General features: G+C 36.9%; 1 non-coding gene across 1 annotated transcript; it reads left to right on the plus strand.

Moving 5' to 3' along the window:
- The first annotated feature begins 20890 nt into the window (after positions 1 to 20890).
- Positions 20891 to 20997, plus strand: LOC136228311 (small nucleolar RNA R71). Its single transcript, XR_010688639.1, has one exon. It is a non-coding gene; the product is annotated as a small nucleolar RNA R71 (small nucleolar RNA).
- Positions 20998 to 22986: the final 1989 nt, after the last annotated feature.

A 22986-nucleotide genomic window follows, 5' to 3' on the forward strand; every position in this document is an offset into this window, starting at 1 on the left:
GTAAAAGTAGTATCCATAATTTTAAGGGTAAATTCTAAAAAAAAATCCATGTGGTTTCATGGATTTTAAAAAAAACCCTTGTGGTTTGTTTTACAAAAAAAAGGAGCGTGTTATACGCAGTTACCCGAAAAACGGAAAATGGCTTAACACCGTTAAAATGGATGACGTGGCAAGGGGTAAAATTGGAAAAAAGAATTTTTTTTCTCTCTCTCTTCCTTTTGTCTCCTCCTTCTTCTTATTCCTTCTTCTTCTTCTTCTTCTCCTTCTTCTTCTTCTTCCTCCTTTCTTTTCTTCTTCTTCTTCTTCTTCTTCTTCTTCTTCTTCCTCCTCTCTTCTCTTCTTTTTCTTTTTTTCTTCTATTTTTTTTTACGTTTCGATTCCAGGAAGAAATCTGGAATTTCTAGATTTCTGGAAAATTTTCCAAAAATTTCTTGATTTTGGAAATTTCCAGACAGAATCCTGGAATCGAAACTTAAAAAGAAATAGAAGAAAAAAAAAGAAGAAGAAGAGAAGAGAGGAGGAAGAATAAGAAAAGAAAGGAGGAGGAAGAGGAAGAAGAAGGAGAGAAGGAAGAAGAAGAAGAAGAAGAAGAGAGAGAGAGAGAGAGAGAGAAAATTAAAAAAAATCGTTTTTCCAATTTTACCCCTTGCCACGTCATCCATTTTAACGGTGTTAAACCATTTTCCGTTTTTCGGGTAACGGCGTATAAAACGCTCCTTTTTTTTGTAAAAACAAACCACAGGGATTTTTCTTGAAATCCATGAAACCACATGGGTTTTTTTTTTTGAATTTACCCTAATTTTAATGACAACCTATGGTGAAAAATTGCAGATTTATCGATGACCTTCCGTTGACATGTTATAATAAATTCAAATAATTTACTTACTATTGTAAACTAATGTATATTATTGCCTTTAAGTATTATTACTTTTCATTCTTATTCAAGTTCACAAGTATAGGCTCAGGTTGATTGTTGACGGTGGTGCATGGACCGCAACCTTTGTGGTTTTTAGGTATACGGTTATTGAATTTATTGACATGTTGATAGCTCCCATTTGTATAGGTTTTTAGGATCATTTTAGCTCGTTTTTGCTTTATTTCCTTTTAATTTTATTATCGTTTTGTTAACTTTTCATTAAAATTAGTAATTTCCGTTATTTTTGGCATTTTCTGTGTTTTCAGGTGTTTTTTAGGCCTATTTGAGCATTTCCGAACCAGATCCAAGCCTATTGGAGCATTTCCGGATTATTCAGGGACCATCAGAGCACTTTTGGGATTCATCAGGGACCATTAGAGCACTTTTCAAAAGCCCATGGACCTAAATGGATAAAAGCCGGAGCAAAATCGCCCCATTTAGGACCTCTCTCGTCGAGACAGGCCCTCGTCTCGTCGAGACACTCCTTGTCTCGACGAGACGAGGCGGGGAAAGGCGTGTTGGTCCCGTGTAACGTAATAGGTTTAGTTCCAGGGGGGGTAGGAACTAATATAACTTTTTCGCTTAATAATGCTGACTTAATTGGATGCTTGATAATTTAACTTAGTTTCAGGTCAGCAAGGCTGAGTGATATGTGAAACAGCTTTAATCAGATGCTGATTAGAGTTGTCTCAGTTGTGAGTTGGGAAATAACACTTAAGTCAGTTTCCAACTCAGCACTCAGATTACTCAGCTTCAGCTTGTACATATTATTTACTGAGTATATATATATATATATATATATATCAAGAGAAAGGGTTAGAAGTTACTCAGTAGACTTATCCTGGTTCGGCCTCTCCGCCTACGTCCAGTCCCCGGAATCCTTCCGAGCTTTTTCAATCCTCTACTGAGCTCTTTAAAGGTAGAGCACAAACCTTTTACAATAGCAACTGAGTATGCAAGAATACCGTCCTCTATTCGTCTACTCAATCCTATCTACCACTGAATACTGTAACCGAGTACTCAGCTTCACCTTTCTAACCTTTTACAATTGATACAAGAATTGTTCTCACTAAATGAAGAACACTTCAGATGATTAAAATCACTCTAGACTTTTACACAATGATTGGAGTTTGGTGTAAGATCTTGCTTTTTCTTTTCAGACAGCTTCTATTTTGGATTTTCACTTCGTGAAGATTTTCTTTTTCTGTTTGTATGTAGTTGTATGTGTCTTGTATTATCCAAGTGATGATTTTCCCTTTCTATAGAAATCTTGTGGCTTCAATGATTTGAATCCCGACATAGCCGTTGTGGGAAGAACGGACTTCTTCGTCATCACGTGGTCAGCTTTCAGAGCTGCAGGCCAATCCTGTCTTCTGTTTTGGACAGGTGCCAGGTTTGTCTTCTTGCGCCAGGTTTGTCTTCTAGCCAAAAGTCAGATGGTCCATGCGTCTCGAAAAGGTCCTTAAAACAGATTTTTGAGGCTTCTGATTTGTTTCAGAAATTTGTCAGACCTTGTCTTCCAAGTTGACGGATCCTTGACGCTGACTTGATTAGTACTCAGCTTGACTCAGCGGCTTCGCCTTCAAGCTTTTCTGAAGAAGACATTTCTTTAGCAAAGCTGAGTTGCATTCCACTCAGCTTCTGCTTATGACTTTCTTTTGCTGACTTTGTTTTGTCTTTCTCTTATAGGCTTTTAGTTCCTGTTCTCGTTAGTTAATTTACTCAACATTGAACAAACTCATTAGTACAATTAAATCAAAGAACTTAAATTTAATTGTTTTTAATCATGGGAATAATTTTGTCAAATCAAAATCATGTGGAAAGTTGTTTCAACAAACTCCCCCATTTTGATGTTGGCAAAAGTATTCAATTAAGGAACTCAGTGTTGAGCTTCCCCATGATAGTTGACCTTTTCAATTCTTCTGAAGATGCTCCCCCGTAAGGGTTGGATCTACTGACTTAGTTCAACTCTAAACCTTCTAAGATCTAATCGAGTGAAACTAAAGCTTGAATCCACTGACTTAGTTCAATTCTAAACCTTCTAAGATTTAATCGAAAAGAGTCTAAAGGTCAGCTTCATAAGTAGGTCAATACTTGGAATATTTTTCTTTTACTCAGTTTTGATACTTGGTTAAGTTTAGGTATCAGAGTTGAAGTGCGCTGAGTATTTTAACTTGTTTAATTTCTATGTTCACAAGTTTTTAGTTTATGTTCAAAGAGTAGTTATATGAGAAACGTCAGCATGTAAACACAGCATATAAGCATCACATATATAAAGGCAATTTGTAAAATAGATGCTTGTATATAGATAGTCAGCTTAACAAAGAAAACATGCCAGATACAAAATACAAGTTTCAAGCTAAGTCTAGTTCTAGTTCTACTTCTTGATATTGGCCTGAACTTGATTAGCTTTGGCTTTGGGCTTGGCTATTCTTTGTTGCTGAGATTGGTTGCCCGGGACAACAGAAGTTGAGCTAGGAGGCTTCTGCTGAGTTTGACGTTGAGTTCCATCAGCTGGCTGCTTATCTTAGTCCCCCATTTTTCCAGCATCACCAGGCTGAAGGGGAGGAGTATAGAATTGCCCCTTTTGAATAGCATGAGTCAGTATGGTGGAATATTGTTGCATGTGACTCATACTTTCTTTAAGACCCTTAAAGACCTGCATGCCATCGGCCATACTTGAAGAGGGGATTGTAATGTGTGCGCTGAGCATACTGAGTAAAAACTCAAGTGACTTCCTAATCCAAGTAATGGAGTCCATCATCCGTGCATAGGATTGATAGTACATCCTGAGCATCGAAGAATCGTACGAATGACGCTGAGCATTGATGTGCCGAACATGCACAAGAGTTGAGCGAGTACAGTGTAGTATGTCATTGGTCTTTACCTGGTCAGTGTCCATTTCTTCTTTGCTCAAGTTGAGTAGGCGTATACCTCACCAATTTGTTCTATGGAGCATTGAGAAGTGGAGGAGATAAGTTCATGAGCTCCAGTTAGCTCAGCGGTCAGCTGGGTGAAGTGTTGAGTAACTTCAGCAGAAGTTGCGGATGATGAGTTCACAGCAGATATCGCATTGATTTTCCCTTCGATCGAGTTCATGTGATTGACCATCATTAGCTGAAGTTCTGCCAGCTTGACCATGAATTCTTGCTTGGGCTGATGAGAGACCAAGGAGGTCATAATACTCATCAGCTCCTTAAAACCTTTGAGTTCGGTCAAAAGTTGTGTGATGGATGAAAGTTGAGTAGATTCAGTAGGAGCGGACCAAGCAGCATCGGCTTGAGACTGATGTATCTCTTGGAGTAGAACATGAGCTGAGTGGATGATTCTTCTTCCGGACTCAGAAGCATCCAAATAAGTGTAGGGATCATCAGTATTGTGCTCAGGGGCCGTTTCTTTGTCAGCACCAGATGTTAGGGGATTTGGGTGCTGCCCGAAAGTGGAAGTGACAGCTTGATCAGTGGCTGCACTTTCATTATTGAGGCCAGCAGCAGGAGCTGACTGGCTGACTAACTGCTCAGTAGATGATGGAAGTGTTTGCTCAGCAGTATTAGTTACCTGCTCAGGGTCAGTCTGAAGTTGAGTTGGAACTTGAGATTGAGGCAACTCAGAGCTGTCTTTAGCACGAGGAGTTTCCTTTGCTAACTCATTGTGTTGAGCAGCAGGAACTTCGAGCACTTGCTCAGTGGAAGGAGGAGCAGAGGTGTCGGCAGAAGCTTGGCCTATAGTGACTTTTGGGTCGGCTTGTTCCTCAGCTTGAGAAACAGAAGCTTGATTTTCCTTCACTTGATTAGGAGTGGGTTCATTGATGTCAGTGAATAATTGGAATTGGAGCCCAGTTAAGTCAGTGATGGGGTCCCTCAGCGGAGATTCATCCAATAGGTCTATGATGTTGGGCTTCTGAGCTTTTCGTTTGAACCGCTTTTCTGTATTGCCCTTTTGAGTTTTGGTTTGAGGAGAAGGGTCAGCAGCAATAGACTCTGGTGACTCAAAAGAGGAGTTGAGTCCAACATCAGCATAAAGGTCCTCCACAACCTTGTCCTTCACTGGAGACTCAGCTCCTTGCTCATCAGCTTGCTCAGCAGCAGCTGTGTCACTTTTCTCAGCAGAATGTATCTTGTCAGCTCTAGCCTGTTCTTCATGACAACCTTGTTCTTCCTCTTATTCACAAGGTGTCTTTTCTAGGTCAATCTCTTGAGCTCGCATGAAGTGAGAATCCTCGGTGATGACAAAGTCAAGGGGGGCAGCTTCCAAAGGTGTCATCCCAGAGGTCTTCTTCCTCTTTAGGGGTTGCTCAGGAGTCTCCTTACTTTCTTCCTCAGGGTCAGCTCTCTTCTTCCTTTTCTTAGCTGACTTTGGTTCCTCTTGAGCTGGCTCAGCAGAAGCAGCTTTCTTTTCTCTTACCGCCAGCCTAATCTTTTTCACAGTTCGATTAATGTCTTTGGTTGTCGGTGTTGAGGATGGATCAGCTTTCCTCTTTCTTTCCTTCCTGGTTCGCTCAGCAGATGCTTCTTCACCATAACTCCCTTTCCTTTCTGGGGTAACTCAGCATGTGCTTCTTCAACCATAGCTCCCTCAGTAGGTGCTTCTTCAACCATGGTTTCCTTACCTTTCTTGGGTTTGATAGGAAGGCTGTAAGCTAAGCCGAACAGAATTGCTGAGATGATCTCACTGCCCTCTACATCAATTTCCCCCTTTAAGCTGACTTGGTGATCCTGAAGAATTCTGGTGATGAGAGAGCCCATCCGAAGGATCCTGGTGCTGCATTGGAAAGCCCCAATAAGAAAGATGGGCATATTGAGCGGTTTGTAGTTCAGCATGTGCCAGATGAAGCACTACTCAAAGTTTGAGGCTGAGGAGGAGGAGTTGACCTTGGGAAAGAGGTAGTTGGTCAGGATGTAGTGTGCTTGTTTTTGAGGCTGACCCATGCTGGTACTAGAGATCTCACCTTTGTGTTTTTTGGGTTTATAGAACTCGACAACGTACTCAACCCGCTTATAATCATTTATGCATCGCAGTTCTACACCTTCTGCTTTAAGCTTTAGCAGGATAGCAAGGTAAGAGGGGGTGATGGTGATCTCCTTATTCTTAACCTTAGTGACCAAATAGTCATCGTCGTCAGCGACTTTTAGGTTTGCGTAGAATTCTTTTACCAGTTGTGGGTAAGTTGTTCCAGGGAGAGAGAAGAGTGTGGTCCACCCATTCTTTGAAATCCAATCGTAGAAGGGTTTTTCTTGTTCGATGAAGCTCCTGGAAAACCATCGAGAATGATATACGTTTAGGCTTTTGATGCTGTTGAAAACTGGGAAGAACTTCCTTTCCCTGGGTTTCTTGTTTTTCTTCTCCTTCTTCTTTTTCTTTGAAGGAGTTGTTTGGTCAGTTTGGGGGTTCTCACCGAGGATGCTGACCTCGTCCAAAGGTTGGTCAAGCTGACCATGGGTTTGTTCCTGAGACTTTGAGGAAGTCTCGTGATATTCCTGCTCAGTAGGAGAGGGAGGATTAATGTCGGAGCGATTGTCATCGTATTGCTCACCGGAGATATTCTGGGAATCGTTCGACATGGTGTTCTTGAGGATTTTTTAGACACTTTGAAGATTTAAGAATTCAGAGAGAGAGGTCAAGTGTGAAATTTTCAAGCGTAAAGAGGAATTAGTGGGAAACCGTCCACTATTTATAGCCGGTGCGTGTTGATCTGATAGGTCAGAATGGTAGTTCGTTTTTTAATCAATCAACGACATTTAATTCTGACATTAATGACACATTCGACACATGGTTTTCTAATCATTACACTTACGTCATCCTAGGTGGCTACATAAATACGCGTGCAAGTATTCTACTCAGCATCTAAGATACTAAATGTTTGGTGTTCTGAGTGCTCAGTTTAGCGTAGAAGGGGTTCTTACCATGTGTAGTAACTAAGCATTTAGCAATCACTCAATATATATATAGCAACTCAGCAAATAGTGATTTCATAGCATTCATATCTACTCAGCATATGACAGTTACTCAACATGTAATAATCACTCGGCATGATATAATCACTCAACATTCATTTTACTCAGAATTTTATTGAAGAGGATTAGACATACCGATATCTTCCCTTAGTATGCTGAACTGCTCACGAGCCAATGGCTTCGTGAAGATATCTGCAAGCTGTTCATCTGTTGGAACATAGGTCAGCTTGATCTCACCTTTGAGTACATGATATCTGATGAAGTGATGCCTTATGCTGACATGCTTCATCTTGCTGTGTTGGATTGGATTCTTTGACAAGTCAATGGCACTTTTGTTATCACATTTGACTTCTATTGTTTTCGTTTGAAGTCCATTATCATTCAGTTGTTTCTTGATCCATAGGACTTGTGCAACACAGCTTCCAGCAATAATGTACTCAGCTTCAGTTGTTGACAGGGCAACTGACGACTGCTTCTCACTGAACCAAGACACTAGACAACTTCCAAGGAAATGACATCCTCCTGAAGTGCTTTTCCGCTCAAGCGTGTCTCATCCATAGTCAGCGTCAGTGTATCCAACGAGTGTGAAATCGTCCGTGTTGGGATACCATAAACCTGCATTCACTGAGCTTTGCAAATATCTAAGGATTCTTTTTACAGCTATGTAATGAGATTCCTTAGGGTCAGCTTGATATCTTGCGCAGTAACATACTGAGTACTGTATATCTGGCCTACTTGCCATTAGATAGAGTAGAGAGCCTATCATACCTCGATATAATTTGCTGTCTACTGACTTACCTTTTTCATCAGCACAAAGCACAGTGTCAGTACCCATTGGGGTAGATATTGGCTTACAATTTTCCATATCAAATTTCTTCAATATCTCATTGGTATACTTAGTCTGACTAATGAAGATGCCATTCTTGCCTTGTTTGATTTGAAGTCCAAGGAAGAAGTTGAGTTCTCCCATCATTGACATCTCAAACTCAGTTTGCATCTGCTTGCTAAATTCCTTGCACATTGACTCATTAGTAGCACCAAAAATAATATCGTCAACATATATCTGTGCCAACAGGGTATCTTTACCCTTTTTCTTAATGAATAAGGTTGTGTCAGCTTTTCCTCTAACATAGTTTCTGGTCAGCAGAAAGCTGGTCAGCCTTTCGTACCAAGCACATGGTGCTTGCTTCAGACCGTACAGGGCCTTTTTGAGTTTATAAACATGATTCGGGAATTTTGGATCCTCAAACCCTGGAGGCTGACTAACATAAACCTCTTCATTTATAACTCCATTAAGAAATGCACTTTTAACATCCATTTGGAACAATTTAAAATTCATAAAGCTAGCATATGCACACAATATTCTTATAGCTTCTAATCTAGCTACGGGTGCAAAGGTCTCACCATAGTCTATACCTTCCTGCTGACTGTAACCTTGAGCTACAAGTCTGGCTTTGTTCCTGACTACGTTTCCTTGTTCATCTAGCTTATTACGGAATACCCATTTTGTTCCTATTGTCTTCTGATTCTTTGGTTTAGGCACTAAATCTCATACTTCATTTCTCTTGATTTGGTCGAGTTCCTCTTGCATCGCGTTTATCCAGAATTCATCATTCTCAGCTTCTGAGAAGTTTCTTGGTTCAAGAACTGATACGAAAGCTACGTTGCTGAGATATCTCTTGAGTTGATTTCTGGTCATCAGGGTATTCTCAGCGGCATCAAGAATGCTACTTTCAGAGTGTCCTCTTGGAACCTTGATCTCCTTTGGTAGTGTAGTGTCTTCAGCGATAGGTGTTTCAACATTTTCTACAGGATTACATTGGTCAGTAAAGATAATTTCAGGTTCATTCTTACCTTTGGTCAGCCCTTGAGGTAGTGACTCAGTGGCTCTATTTTGGTCAGCGGAAGCTGTTGAGCGATTTCTGCAAGTGCACGGTTTACGCTTGTAGTAATAAAAGATATCGAACCCACAGGGAACGCTTTTTAACGAAAACTTATTTTGAATCGGTTAGATTTAGTTTTAAGGTTTATAATATGGAAAATCGTTTAATTGGATTTTGGTTTTGAAACTGGTAGAATAAGAATTAGACTAGAATATGTCAAATGTTAGAAATCACTTTTGATTTAAGGATGAATTTACAAGACAGAAATGTTTAGTTCTTTAGAAAAGTAAATAAATGTATTCGTTTGCATTAAGCAAAGAAAACAACTTTAAACTTTGTATAAATTATAAAAATGTAATAACGTAAATTCCTTCAATTAAAAGGCTTTGAATCGCAGACAATCCTCCTACGGTCGGGTTAGATTGCTACCTTAACCAAATTAATACTTTTTCAAGATATCAATTTGTCTAAGTGTTCAACAAAGTTTTCTTGTAATGATTTTGAATTCAACTACGTTTTAATGAAAACACCAGAACTCACTTCAGATCATTTACCATAAGTGCTACATAAAAATCTATCGAATAGAATAAACTTTATTAGATGAAGTATGAATTTGATACAAGTTTATAAAGAACAAGAAGTATGGAAGCTTTCGACGACTTTCAATCGAACGGGTTGTCAATCCTTTCCTTGAACCTCGTTTAGAGTTTGTCAGGCTCCTGGGGCGAATCCTCTACTAAATCTTCTCGCTGAATCTTCGGAATAGAGATTGGTCTATCTACTACCAAAATGTAAACTAATATGAACAAATCTAAATGCTACTGTGTTTGTAATTATTTAATAAACAATGTGTGTACATCATATTGCTTTTTACAAAATCGAACTTCTAATTCTGAATCGCTCGACTCAGAATTTCTGCATTAATTCTATACTAATCTTCTCTTCAATATATCTCTCAACTCTGAAATCAACTCTTTATTTATAAATGTTGAAGAGTCGGGTTTAAGGAACGTGTCTGCTGCGAAGAGGTGTTCTTATCCAATCGAACGGACGCGTTTCTTTGAAAACGAATGTGTACGAATAGTCCTTCTGAAATTCTGATCTTACCGAGAATATTTAATTCTCGGCCGAGAATGGGGGAGCAGGTTTTAGCCTTTGAAAAGAAGGAAGAAGTTACTGGTCGACGCGTGTCGCGACCGAGAATGGAGGATTCTCGGTCGCGACACGGAGGTTTTTACTCCATTTCTGACTTTGTCCTCGTCCTCATTTCGGTGCGTTTGATTTTCGTCGTCTTTGACTCCTTTTGTAGGGTTTTTCTTCTGTTTTTGACTTCTTTTCGTTCCTATTTGGATTTTACCAAATATTCAGGTACCTTGCATGAAAGAAACATATTTGGAAGTAAAAGTATGCTAAACAGATATAAATAGTATGAATTCGTAGCAAAACTGATGTAAATATCGATGATATTTTAGGTATATTTTGGGCTTAACAAATCTCCACACTTAATCTTTTGCTAGTCCCGAGCAAAATTTCACTGAATTTATTCTTTAACTAATCTCTTTAAAATAAAACATATATCTTTGTATTTTGTTTTAAATTAGTTAATCCGAAAAGATTAACTTCGCATGGAAAATTTATACGCAAAATATCAAACTAACTAGTATAAAGGCGATGTATCATTCGTCTTGTATTTTTAATTTTTGAATTGAAGTATTCGGGACGATATAAGCACGCATGTTTATTGAGTCTTTCGTCTCAAGACATTTCTAAGCACAAAATTTCCTTTCCCAAAACCTAAACTATTACATGAGATGAGTAAGTATTTGGGTTAATTATTTGCTTAGTTACGCCCGAGATAAGGGTGGTCTCGATCGTAACTTTATATGCTTTTATTTGCTTTGTGTTCGCTTAAGAGGTACCGACCATGCCATGGGTGGACGCAATCGTTACTTAAAACTTAAACATGCTTAATTTTTGCTTTTAAACGTTCCTTCCATACCTCGATTGTGATAAGGATAGTCGCAATCGTGGCCAAAAGTAAACGATACTTAATGTTATTCTCTTTCATACCTCGATTGTGATAAGGTTGGTCTCAATCGTGGCCAAAAGTTAAGAATACGACTAATTGATTAATTAATATGAATTTGTAACTTGGGAAAAAGAAAAATAGCACATTCATCCTATATTGACTTAAAATTCAGCATGTATTATGGCTAAAGTTTCCTTAAAAACTTCAATTGGTGTTAATGTAAGACGAAATCAAACCAAGCTAAAAATTTGTTAGTTCAATTTAATGCCTATAAACCTAATTGAAAATTTAAAATAAGATTTATTTTATCATAAATTACATGATATAAAATAGAGATTAAAAATAAAGAATTTATTTACTTAAAATCATTTACTCGAGACAATTTTACTTAAAATCGTATCGAAGATTTGTGAAAATTTTCAAAAATATTGCCCGTATAGAAATATTATTTCTGACGATAATGATAACCTAAAAATAATCATAAGTTATATATTTTTAAACATATGAAAAATAATGGAAAGTTTAAATAAATTGTGTTTTTAAATTGTGTTGCAATTTATGTTGCATTTGCATAAAACAAGTGTTGCATTTTAAAATATTGTTTAGAAATATTGTTATGTTTTTTATGGTAAAACGGATGACATTTATTCTTACTCGCATTTATTCGTACATGTAAAAATGATATATGTATATCTCATCCCACACTTAATTTGGACCATGTCCTCATTGGTGCAAAAATTGATAAAACACGAAAAATTAGTACGAAATAAATCACACGAAATAATAAAGAAAATTAGCAAATTAAAATCATCCAACATAAAAATTAAAAATTGTACCAAACGGAAAATGAAAAATAACATAACAAGATAACGAAAGGAATAAAAGACTAGATAAAACCTAAGCATGTGGAGGCGAATCCGTCGGAGATGGTGAGGTTTCAACATTTTGATGTCGGAAAAAGGAAAGCATCCGACGACGAGTAGATTTGTGCTCCCTCCTTAAGTCGTTAAGGTTATCATTGATCAACATATTATTCTCCACCAAATCATCAATCCGCAAATTCATGTTACGATTATTTTCATTGAGTTGGTTCAAAATCCTCCGCAAATCAACCGGATCATCATCTTGAGGTGCTTGGGGTTGTTGTTGTGCTTGTGGTGCAATGTCCGCTTCCTCCTCCTCTTCTGCGCCGCCTTCGGTACCTACAAATTGGGAACTTGAAGCTCCTCCACCCATAGTGCCACGAAGATGGGCAATACAGGATGCATAAGAAATAAAAACGGGAGGAACCGAAGTAAGCAACAAATGAGCCCGCTCAAGAGCCGAAATGTTCAAAATTGGCACATATCCATGGTAGGTAGACATGTCATAATCGGCTAGCTCTCCACGTGCACCCAAAACAATAGCGGTGATAAAATTACCGAGAGGTACTTGAATGGTAGTAGCCCTCGAAGCACGATTCAAAATATGAAATAGCATACCTATGCTATCAACCCTCAAACCCTTAAACAAACAATCAAGAACGAACAAATCCCTAACTTGAATCTTTGAGCTCTCAACACGACCGAATAAGGAAAAACTCAGAAATTTGTGAAAGAAGAACACACAATTGTCTTGTATCATCTTACTTGAAGTGTTTTTTGAGTTAAAATAATCTTGACCCGAAAGAGTGTTCCATATCGTGTCGTTATCAAAATCCTTAGGCTTATCATGGAAATCACTAGTAGGAAAACCAAACATATTACCCATAGCCTCATAATCTATGGTGTAAGTCACACCATTATTCCAAAAGGAGATTGAAGTTTTCTTTTTATTCATTGTCAAAGTGACCAAAAATTCCACTATATACTCCGTAATGCTAGGAAAACGCATAGAAACAAAAGCTTGCCAACCCAAAGTCTTAATGAAAGCATCAATTCGAGTAGAGAAATTTAATGCTCTTACCGAATCAAAGTCTAGGAAGTGCATATCCACAAACTCCCTCTTGGAGTTGGAAAAATGAATGAAACGTTTGGCTTCTTCCTCCGAGGCGATGTCGAAATAGGCTCCGCAACGAAGACGAAGACGATTCACCTCCGAAAACTTAGTCTTATTGGCTGGAACTTTTGTTCTAGGCATGATTGTTGGTGTTTAGGGTATGAAAAATAAGGAAGAAGAGAGGAAGAGAGAAAACCCAAAGGTTGAAGATGAGTTGGGAGTTGTAATGTGAAATTGAATGAGAAATTGGGTAGTTGAAAGGGTTAAGTGATTAGAAAGGGTAATGAATAAATTGGGAAGAGTAAAAGTAATGTATTGGGAAGAGTTTAGAGTAGGGGATTGGGTAAAAAATAAGGTGATGTGAGGTTTGTGTAAGGAATAGGTATATATAGGGTGAAATAGAGTTAAGTATCGATAGAGTAGGAATAGGAGTAGGCTCAAAAATAGGGCAAAAATCTGGAGTTATTGTGCCTACAGGTCGCGACACGGCGATTTCAGAGAACAAATTGCTCTGAAGTGTGGCCTATCTTGCTGAACTTACCGAGAATTCATAATTCTCGGCCGAGAATCGGTCCCTGGTGACTTGTTTTTGTGTATTTTGATTCTGTTCGTGTAATTTTCTGATTAATCACATCCTGAACCTTTTTAAAATTGTTCCTGTACTTAAAAATCATAAATGTAAAGCATTAATTGATAAGGAAAACCAATGGTTTGTCCTTATTAATAGAAAACTAATGAATCACTAATAAATACAAATGCATGTAAGTTAAGAAAACCAAAGGTTTACCTCTTAATAAGAATTTAATGAAATATTAATGTACATTTAATCATGTATAATAAATACAAAGTCATGTACTTATTAATTCTTAATTGATTGATACAGAACATGAATGGATTAATGTGATGAATTTATGGACATATTCGGAGAATTCAAATATAAAAAACATATGAGTGTATTACTAGCATCAGTATCGGGTAAATTACACCAATAGTACCTGAACTTTATCTTATTCACACTTTGGTACCTAGATTATATTTTGTCTCAAAAATATCTATGAAGTAATGATGACTGGACAATTTAGTATATTTTACCGGTTAATGACCGATCAATAAGAGTTCCATGAGTTAATTACACCAATGGTACCTGAATTTTACCATAATTAACACTTTGGTACCTGGATTTTATTTTGTCCTAAAAGCATAACTCAAGTAAAGGTGACTGAAAAATTTAGTTTATTTGATCAGTTAGTGACCGGTTAATGTGAGATTGACCATTTTGAACTAAACATTGAGACTCATCATACACTCAATTAACATAAAATTACAATACTTTATGTTAATTGAGTGTATAATGGGTCCTAATTTTTAATTTAAAATGGTCAAACTCGCGTTGAATGATCACTTATCAGTCAAATGTACTAAAATGTTGAGTCATCTTTACTTGACGTGTATTTTTTGGATAAAATAAAATCTAGGTACCAAAGTGTGAATTAGGATAAAGTTCAGGTACCATCATTGTAGTTTACTCATCAAACTCGCATGGACCGGCTATTGACCGGTAAATTGTCCGGTCATCATTACTTCAGGTATATTTTTGAGACAAAATGTAATCTAGGTACCAAAGTGTGAATTAGGGTAAAATTCAGGTACCATTGGTGCAATTTACTCCATCAGTATCTGACTATAAGTAACCTTAGTTAGATTTATTAAAAATGGATTGAAGATAGTTTAACCAAGATCAAAATAAGAAATTGAATCAAATAGGAATTTTTATTAAATCTAAATATGTACAAAAGTAAACAAAACAAATCAAAGAAAGTATTTACAAAACATACAAATATTTACAAAAGGAAAACTAATAAACTAAAACTATTCTATATACTCGTCCCTATCAAGCGGGATTTCTCTAGCCCTATAACGATCAATTTTCAATTGCACGAAAGCTTGACCTTCTGGTGCAGAAAGAAAATGCGGGTCTGCTCTAAAAATACGCTTCACGAGGCCTTCATATTCCAAGCACTCATAGTCCAAAGTTGGAAAAGATTCAGCCTCGCTCCAAGGGACAAAAATAGTTCCATTGGCCCCAAGAATTATTCCACATATTATATTGCCGAAACCAATCTTCTTATCATTGGATCGAGAAGCGGCAACAAGACCTTCCATCAGAATCTTGGAGGTATCAACTGTATTGCCCTGGAATATATCTCCAAGGACATATAAATCGGTGTCCTTGACCACACTACTAAATGTGCGACCGAACAAACTATGACACAGAAATTTATGTAGATACAGCATCGAGTTGGAGTGGATGGATTGGTTGTAGGCGAGTCGAGGATTGAAACGCCAAAATCCTGTTAGCATCCTCCATATATATGTGGATGTCATATCTCTACCAGGATGACGTTTGATTGTATCCCTCGGGGGAAAACCAAACCAGGCATGTAATTCAGGGTATCCAAAAGTAAAGGTTTCGCCATCTCGACGAAAACTGAGACGCACCCTTCGTTTGTTCACGAAACGAACTGTATAGAAAAACTCGAGAATCCAGTCTCCAATAATAGGAAACTGCATGTGGGCGAACTTGGTCCATCCCAATCTCTCTAAATAGTGATTCATGTCATCGCTTATCTCGAGTTTATTATTTAAGAACTCGTCCATATACAACATTCCAACGAAGAACGCATATCGAAATTTGTAGTAGCGTCTGCCTTCGTCATGGTTGTAAATAGGAAACGACGCACCGTAGCATTCTGATAAGTCAGGGTGCTTATTGCGCGAAGCAGCAATTTGTTTGGGGGATTTGTGTTTGGTAGTCATGGTTTTGAGGAACAAAAAATGTTTCTGTAACTTATTTGATAATGGTGTGTTTAGAATATCATAAGCTTGGTCTGACATGGATGAAAAGAAAATGATGTAACAGACATCTGAACCTCTATGATTTATTTATAGGAATCATAGGACGAAAGGAGGTGTTGTTTTGATGCGAAAAGGCATAAAATCATACCTCTGAAAGTTGAAGAAACTCAATTTTTCGAGTTTGAAAGGCTGTGTCTGCAGAATGAAGAAGAAACAGGTCTGATGGTGCAGAAAATACCCGTGTCGCGACCGAGAATCCCAATTCTCGATCGCGACATGCTGATTTTCTTGCGGAAATCAGGCGTCGAAACCCTATGTTTCTGATTCTCGGCCGAGAATATAAATTCTCGGTAATATCAGAAAATCCCTTACCTGTTTGGACAATTCTGAAAATGTAAATTCTCAGCTGAGAATTCCAAATTCTCGGCTGAGAATCACTGAATTTCTTCTAATTCGAACTATTGACCTAAAATCTGATTAAAAACATGACTTAAACATATTTTCATGTATCTAAATCTTAAAATAAAGTCATCTAATAACTAAAAATCAAAAAATTGACATGTGTAAAAATAAAAACTAACATAAAACTAAAAATGAAAAATTTAAACTAAAAAAAATTCAAACAAAACAAAACAAAATGAAGAAAAAGTATACGAATTCAAACAAATTAATCTTCAGGAAATTGTGTTATGAACTTAATCTCCTTAATTGGAACATTTTCGTAATAAATTTTGCATCTATTACCGTTAACCTTGAAGCGAACTCCGTTAGGTCCTCCAAGTTCTAAAGATCCATAGTCAAATGTTTTAACGACTAAATATGGTCCTGTCCATCTAGACTTAAGTTTACCTGGAAACAAACGGAGCCGTGAATTAAATAACAGCACCTTATCCCCAATGTTAAAGCTTTTGACTTTAATCTTGGCGTCGTGCCATTTTTTCACTTTTTCTTTATATATTTTTGCATTTTCGTAAGATAGATGACGTAACTCATCTAACTCATTTAAGTTGAGCAAACGTTTCTTACCTGCTTGTTGTAAATCAAAGTTAAGTGTTCTAATAGCCCAATAGGCTTTATGCTCTAATTCTATTGGTAAATGACATCCTTTCCCATACACTAATCGGTATGGTGTCATTTCGATTGGTGTTTTAAATGCAGTACGGTATGCCCATAATGCATTTTTAAGCTTACAAGACCAATCTTTTCTTGAAGACGAAACTGTTTTCTCTAGAATCCATTTGAGTTCTCTATTTGATATATCCGCCTGACCATTCGATTGAGGATGGTATGGCGTAGATACGTGGTGGTGTACTCCATATTTTCTCATAAGTGCATCAAAACTTCGGTTTATGAAATGGGTACCTCCATCACTTATAATGACTCTAGGGCAACCAAATCTACAAAATACATCTTCAAGAAACCTAACAACAACCTTGGAATCATTTGTCGGGGTTGCAATTGCTTCAACCCACTTTGAAACATAATCTACGGCTACTAAAATATAAGTTTTACCAAAAAAAGTGGGAAAAGGTCCCATGAAATCTATTCCCCACATGTCGAAGACTTCAACTTCTAACATGTTTGTGAGAGGCATCTCATCTTTCCTTCCTAAATTCCCGGTTCTTTGACATTTGTCACAACGAATAATAAATGAACGGACGTCCTTAAACAACGTAGGCCAAAAGAATCCACATTCTAATATCCTGGCCACTGTTTTACTAACGCCGTTATGCCCTCCATAAGAGCTAGAATGACATTCTGACATTATAGACCCGTATTCATTTTGACTAATGCATCTCCTAATCATTCCATCACCACAAGTTTTGAACAAGAAAGGATCTTCCCAAAAATATTGTTTAACGTCAGAAAAGAATTTTTCTTTTGATGGAAATTTAATCCTTCTTGAACAACGTTGGCTGTGAGATAATTTGCTATATCCGCATACCATGGTGACATGACACTTTTTATTTGATAGAGATATTCATCAGGGAAATCATCTCGTATACCGATAGTTTCACCTATAGGACCGTTTTCATCTTCGAGTCTCGATAGATGATCGGCGACAAGGTTCTCTACTCCTTTTTTTTCTTTAATTTCTATATCAAATTCTTGTAACAACAAAACCCATCTAATCAGACGCGGTTTTGCATCTTTTTTAGCAAATAAATACCTTAAAGTTGCGTGATCGGTATAAATAATAACTTTAGAACCTAACAGGTACGACCTAAACTTATCACATGCAAAAACTACCGCTAGCATTTCTTTCTCTGTTGTGGTATAATTTAATTGTGCACCCGACAATGTGTGACTTGCATAATAGATAACATGAAGTTTCTTATCCTTCCTTTGACCTAAAACACATCCGACGGCTAATTCAATTGCATCACACATGATTTCAAAAGGTAAATCCCAATCGGGTTTAGCAATTATGGGTGCACTGACTAAAGCTGTTTTCAATGTTTCGAAGGCCTTAACACAATCTCCATTGAAATCGAAGGTTGAGTCTTTCATGAGTAAATTAGTAAGAGATTTGGAAATTACAAAGAAGTTTTTAATAAATCGTCTGTAAAAACCTGCATGTCCTGAAAATGACCTTACTCCCTTAACAGTAGTTGGAGGGGGTAATTTTTCTATTACTGAAGTTTTTGCTCTATCCACTTCTAATCCTTTTTCAGATATCTTATGACCTAAAACAATTCCCTTGTCAACCATGAAATGACATTTTTCCCAGTTTAACACTAAATTCGTTTCTTCACATCTAGACAAAACTTTATCCAAGTTCTGTAAACATGCATCGAAAGAATCTCCATAAACGGAAAAATCATCCATAAAAACTTCCATGATGTCTTCAATGAAATCGTTAAAAAATGCAGTCATACAACGTTGAAATGTTGCTATATGCAAATGTTCCATAAGGACATGTGAAGGTTGTTTTATCTTGGTCATCCGGGTAAATATAAATTTGAAAGAATCCGGAGTAACCATCTAGAAAACAATAGAAAGCATGACCAGCTATCCTTTCGATCATTTCATCAATGAAAGGTAGAGGAAAATGATCTTTCCTGGTTGCTTTGTTAAGGTTCCTATAATCTATACAAACCCTCCAGCCGGTGGTAGTTCGCGTAGGTATCAATTCACCTTCGTCATTCCTTACAACAGTTATGCCTCCTTTTTTAGGTACACAATGGATTGGACTAACCCATTCACTATCCGAAATAGGATAAATGATTCCATTGTCTAAAAGTTTAGTAATCTCATTTTTTACTACTTCTTTCATATTCGGATTTAAGCGTCTTTGCCTATCCGCTTTAGGTGGCTTATCTTCTTCTAAGTGAATTCTCTACATGACAATAATAGGATTAATTCCTTTCAAGTCTAAAATTTGCCATCCCATACTTCCTATTCTATTTCTAACAACTTCTTTCAATTTTTCTTCTTGAACAAGTGTTAATTTGTTAGAGATAATTATAGGTAGAGAATCGCCTTCGCCTAAGAAAGCGTACCTCAAATGCTTTGGTAACTCTTTAAGTTCTAATTTAGGGGGAATTACAATTGAAGGTGGAACTGGTCCATCTTCTCAAATCAAAGGTTCTGGGTCTTTATCTTCAAATTCTTCACCCATTATTGGTTCTATTATTTCTTCTTTTTTAATAATGTCATTAACACATTCTTCAACTAAATCAAGTTTCGTACAGGCGAATTCCTCCATAGGATATTTCATTGCCTTGTTCATATCAAACTCGATCTTATCTTCTCCTATCCTTAAAACTACTTTCCCTTCCGACACATCAACTAGAGCACGTCCCGTGTTCATAAACGGTCTACCAAAAATTAGTGGACAATTAACGTCATATGCAAAATCTAATATAACGAAATCGGTAGGAAAAATAAATTTGTCGACTTTAACTAAAACATCTTCAATTATACCATATGGTCTTTTAGTGGTTTGATCTGCTAATTGCAAAACCATATTGGTACGTTTGATATCTTCTTCTAAACCTCACTTATTAAAAATAGACAACGGCATTAAGTTTATACTTGCTCCTAAACCACGAAGACAACTTGGGAATTCAATATCTCCCAATTTACACGGAATAGTAAAACATCCGGGATCTTTGAGTTTAGTAGGAAAATTACTCGACACTATCGAACTATAGTCTTCATTTAGTGAAATGGATGAAATCCCTTCCCAACTAATTTTCTTTGAAATTAAATCTTTTAAGAATTTACCATAATTGGGAATCTGCGTAATCGCATCCATAAATGTCAAATTAATATGCAAATTTTTAAGTTTGTCTAAAAATGTTAAAAGTTGTTTGTCATAGTCCTTATTTCGGACTTTGTGTGGAAAAGGTGGTTTGGGTACAAAAGTTTTTGTACTTGAGTCTATTGGTGAACTTTTAGTGTTTAATGTATCTTCTTTGGATTTTGGTAAATCAGTTCCTCGTAAAGTTGAATCTCCGGGCATTTCCAGACCTAAGTAGTTTTTCCCTGAACGAAGAGTGATAGCCTTTACATGCTCTTTCGAATTTTCCTCCGTATGGCTGGGAAGACTTCCCTCTTTGCGAGATGGAATTGATTTAGCAAGTTGTCCAATTTGAACCTCCAAATTATGGATGCTAGATGAATGGTTTTTAATAAGCTGATCGAATTTATTCTCGACCCGTTTAAAACCATCGTCGTGATTACTTATTTTTCCACTCATAGCATCAATAAATTTGTCGATCTTAGAAGATAAAGTGCTAATCGTATCTCTTGATTGATTTTGATAATTATTGGTACGATTTTGATTAGCATTTGCATTATTATTATTATCTCTCCAGTTAAAGTTAGGATGATTTCTCCATCCAGGATTATAAGTATTGGAATAAGGGTTATTAGTTTGGTTTTGCCCTTGGACAAAATTTACCTGTTCAATCTCGCTCATACCTTCATAATCCACATCCGTTTGGATTGTATTACCATTAGAGTCGCACGTGCCATAAACCTATCAAGTTTGTGCGATAAGGCATAAAATTGGGCTTGTAACATCGCAACTGGATCAAGATTCACTATACCTTTAACCGATGATGTGTTTGAGGATGATGGTTTCGCCACTGGAATATATCCACGATCTGCGGGCCACATACTGCTATTAATCGCCATTTCCTCCAACAGTTCTCTTGCTTGGGCAGATGTCTTTTTCATAAACAACCCTCCCGACATAGCATCTAATGAACCTCTAGTTGTAGGATTTAATCCATTATAGAATGTTTGCATTAAAAGTGCATCGGGCAATTGGTGGTGTGGGCATAAACGTTGAAGTTCTTTAAAACGTTCCCAAGCCTCATAAAGAGTTTTGTTATCATGTTGAGAGAAAGATGTTAACTCTTTTATGACTCTTGCGGTTTTTGCTAAAGGGAAATATTTTGATAAAAATGCTTGGGCAAGTTGGTCCCAAGTTTCAAATGTTGCGCCTGGCATAGAAGTTAACCACTCTTTGGCTCTGTCCTTCAGAGTGAAAGGAAAGAGGCGAAGTTTGATTGCTTCGGCAGTCACATCTGATATTTTAAAAGTGTCACAAATTTCAAGGAAATTTGTCAAATGGGTGTTAGGATTTTCGTTAGGCAACCCGTAAAATGTTACATTATTTTGCAACATATTAAGCAATGCTTGCTTAATTTCAAATTGGTTTGCATTTATTTGGGGTCTAACTATGTTGTTTGTTACACCGGCCACTCCTAGCCTAGCGTAATCCATAAGTGTAGCCATAGTTTCTGGCTCGGTATCTCTAGTTTTTAATGGAGTTTTGTTTTTGTTTTTCTTGTTTTTCTTGTTCTTTTTAAGGGTTCTTTCAATTTCTGGATCTATAGGGTTTGGTGAAGTGCCCGAACTTCGAGAACTGCGCATGTACCTGAAATCTTGCACGAACCGAAACTACCTTCAAAACAGAATTTGAAAAATAAATATGTTAGAAATTTGAAATAAATAAAATATAAAAGTTTAAATAAGTATGTGTAAACTTAGATTCGAAATAAAACACGAAAAATCTAAATTTTTGTTAAAAATTTTGGCGTTCCCCGGCAACGGCGCCAAAAACTTGTTGAGCGATTTTCGCAAGTGCACGGTTTACGCTTGTAGTAATAAAAGATATCGAACCCACAGGGAATGCTTTTTAACGAAAACTTATTTTGAATCGGTTAGATTTACTTTTAAGGTTTATAATATGGAAAATCGTTTAATTGGATTTTGGTTTTGAAACTGGTAGAATAAGAATTAGACTAGAATATATCGAATGTTAGAAATCACTTCTGATTTAAGGATGAATTTACAAGACAGAAACGTTTAGTTCTTTAGAAAAGTAAATAAATGTATTCGTTTGCATTAAGCAAAGAAAACAAGTTTAAACTTTGTATAAATTATAAAAATGTAATAACGTAAATTCCTTCAATTAAAAGGCTTTGAACCGCAGACAATCCTCCTACGGTCGGGTTAGATTGTTACCTTAACCAAATTAATACTTTTTCAAGATATCAATTTGTCTAAGTGTTCAACAAAGTTTCCTTGTAATGATTTTGAATTCAACTACATTTTAATGACAACACCAGAACTCACTTCGGATCATTTACCATAAGTGCTACATAAAAAAAATATATCGAAAAGAATAAACTTTATTAGATGAAGTATGAATTTGATACAAGTTTACAGAGAACAAGAAGTATGGAAGCTTTCGACGACTTTCAATCGAACGGGTTGTCAATCCTTTCCTTGAACCTCGTTTAGAGTTTGTCAGGCTCCTAGGGCGAATCCTCTACTAAATCTTCTCGCTGAATCTTCGGAATAGAGACTGGTCTATCTACTACCAAAATGTAAACCAATATGAACAAATCTAAATGCTACTGTGTTTGTAATTATTTAATAAACAATGTGTGTACATCATATTGCTTTTTACAGAATCGAACTTCTAATTCTGAATCGCTCGACTCAGAATTTCTGCATTAATTCTATACTAATCTTCTCTTCAATATATCTCTCAACTCTGAAATCCACTCTTTATTTATAGATGTTTAAGAGTCGGGTTTAAGGAACGTGTCTGCTGTGAAGAGGCATTCTTATCCAATCGAACGGACGCGTTTCTTTGAAAACGAATTTGTACGAATAGTCCTTCTGAAATTCTGATCTTACCGAGAATATTTAATTCTCGACCGAGAATGGGGGAGCAGGTTTTAGCCTTTGAAAAGAAGGGAGAAGTTGCTGGTCGACGCGTGTCGCGACCGAGAATGGAGGATTCTCGGTCGCGACACGGAGGTTTTTACTCCGTTTCTGACTTCGTCCTCGTCCTCGTTTCGGCGCGTTTGATTTTTGTCGCCTTTGACTCCTTTTGTAGGGGTT

The sequence above is a fragment of the Euphorbia lathyris genome, chromosome 4 (genome assembly GCF_963576675.1).
Source record: "Euphorbia lathyris chromosome 4, ddEupLath1.1, whole genome shotgun sequence".
In the NCBI taxonomy this organism is placed as follows: Eukaryota; Viridiplantae; Streptophyta; class Magnoliopsida; order Malpighiales; family Euphorbiaceae; genus Euphorbia; species Euphorbia lathyris.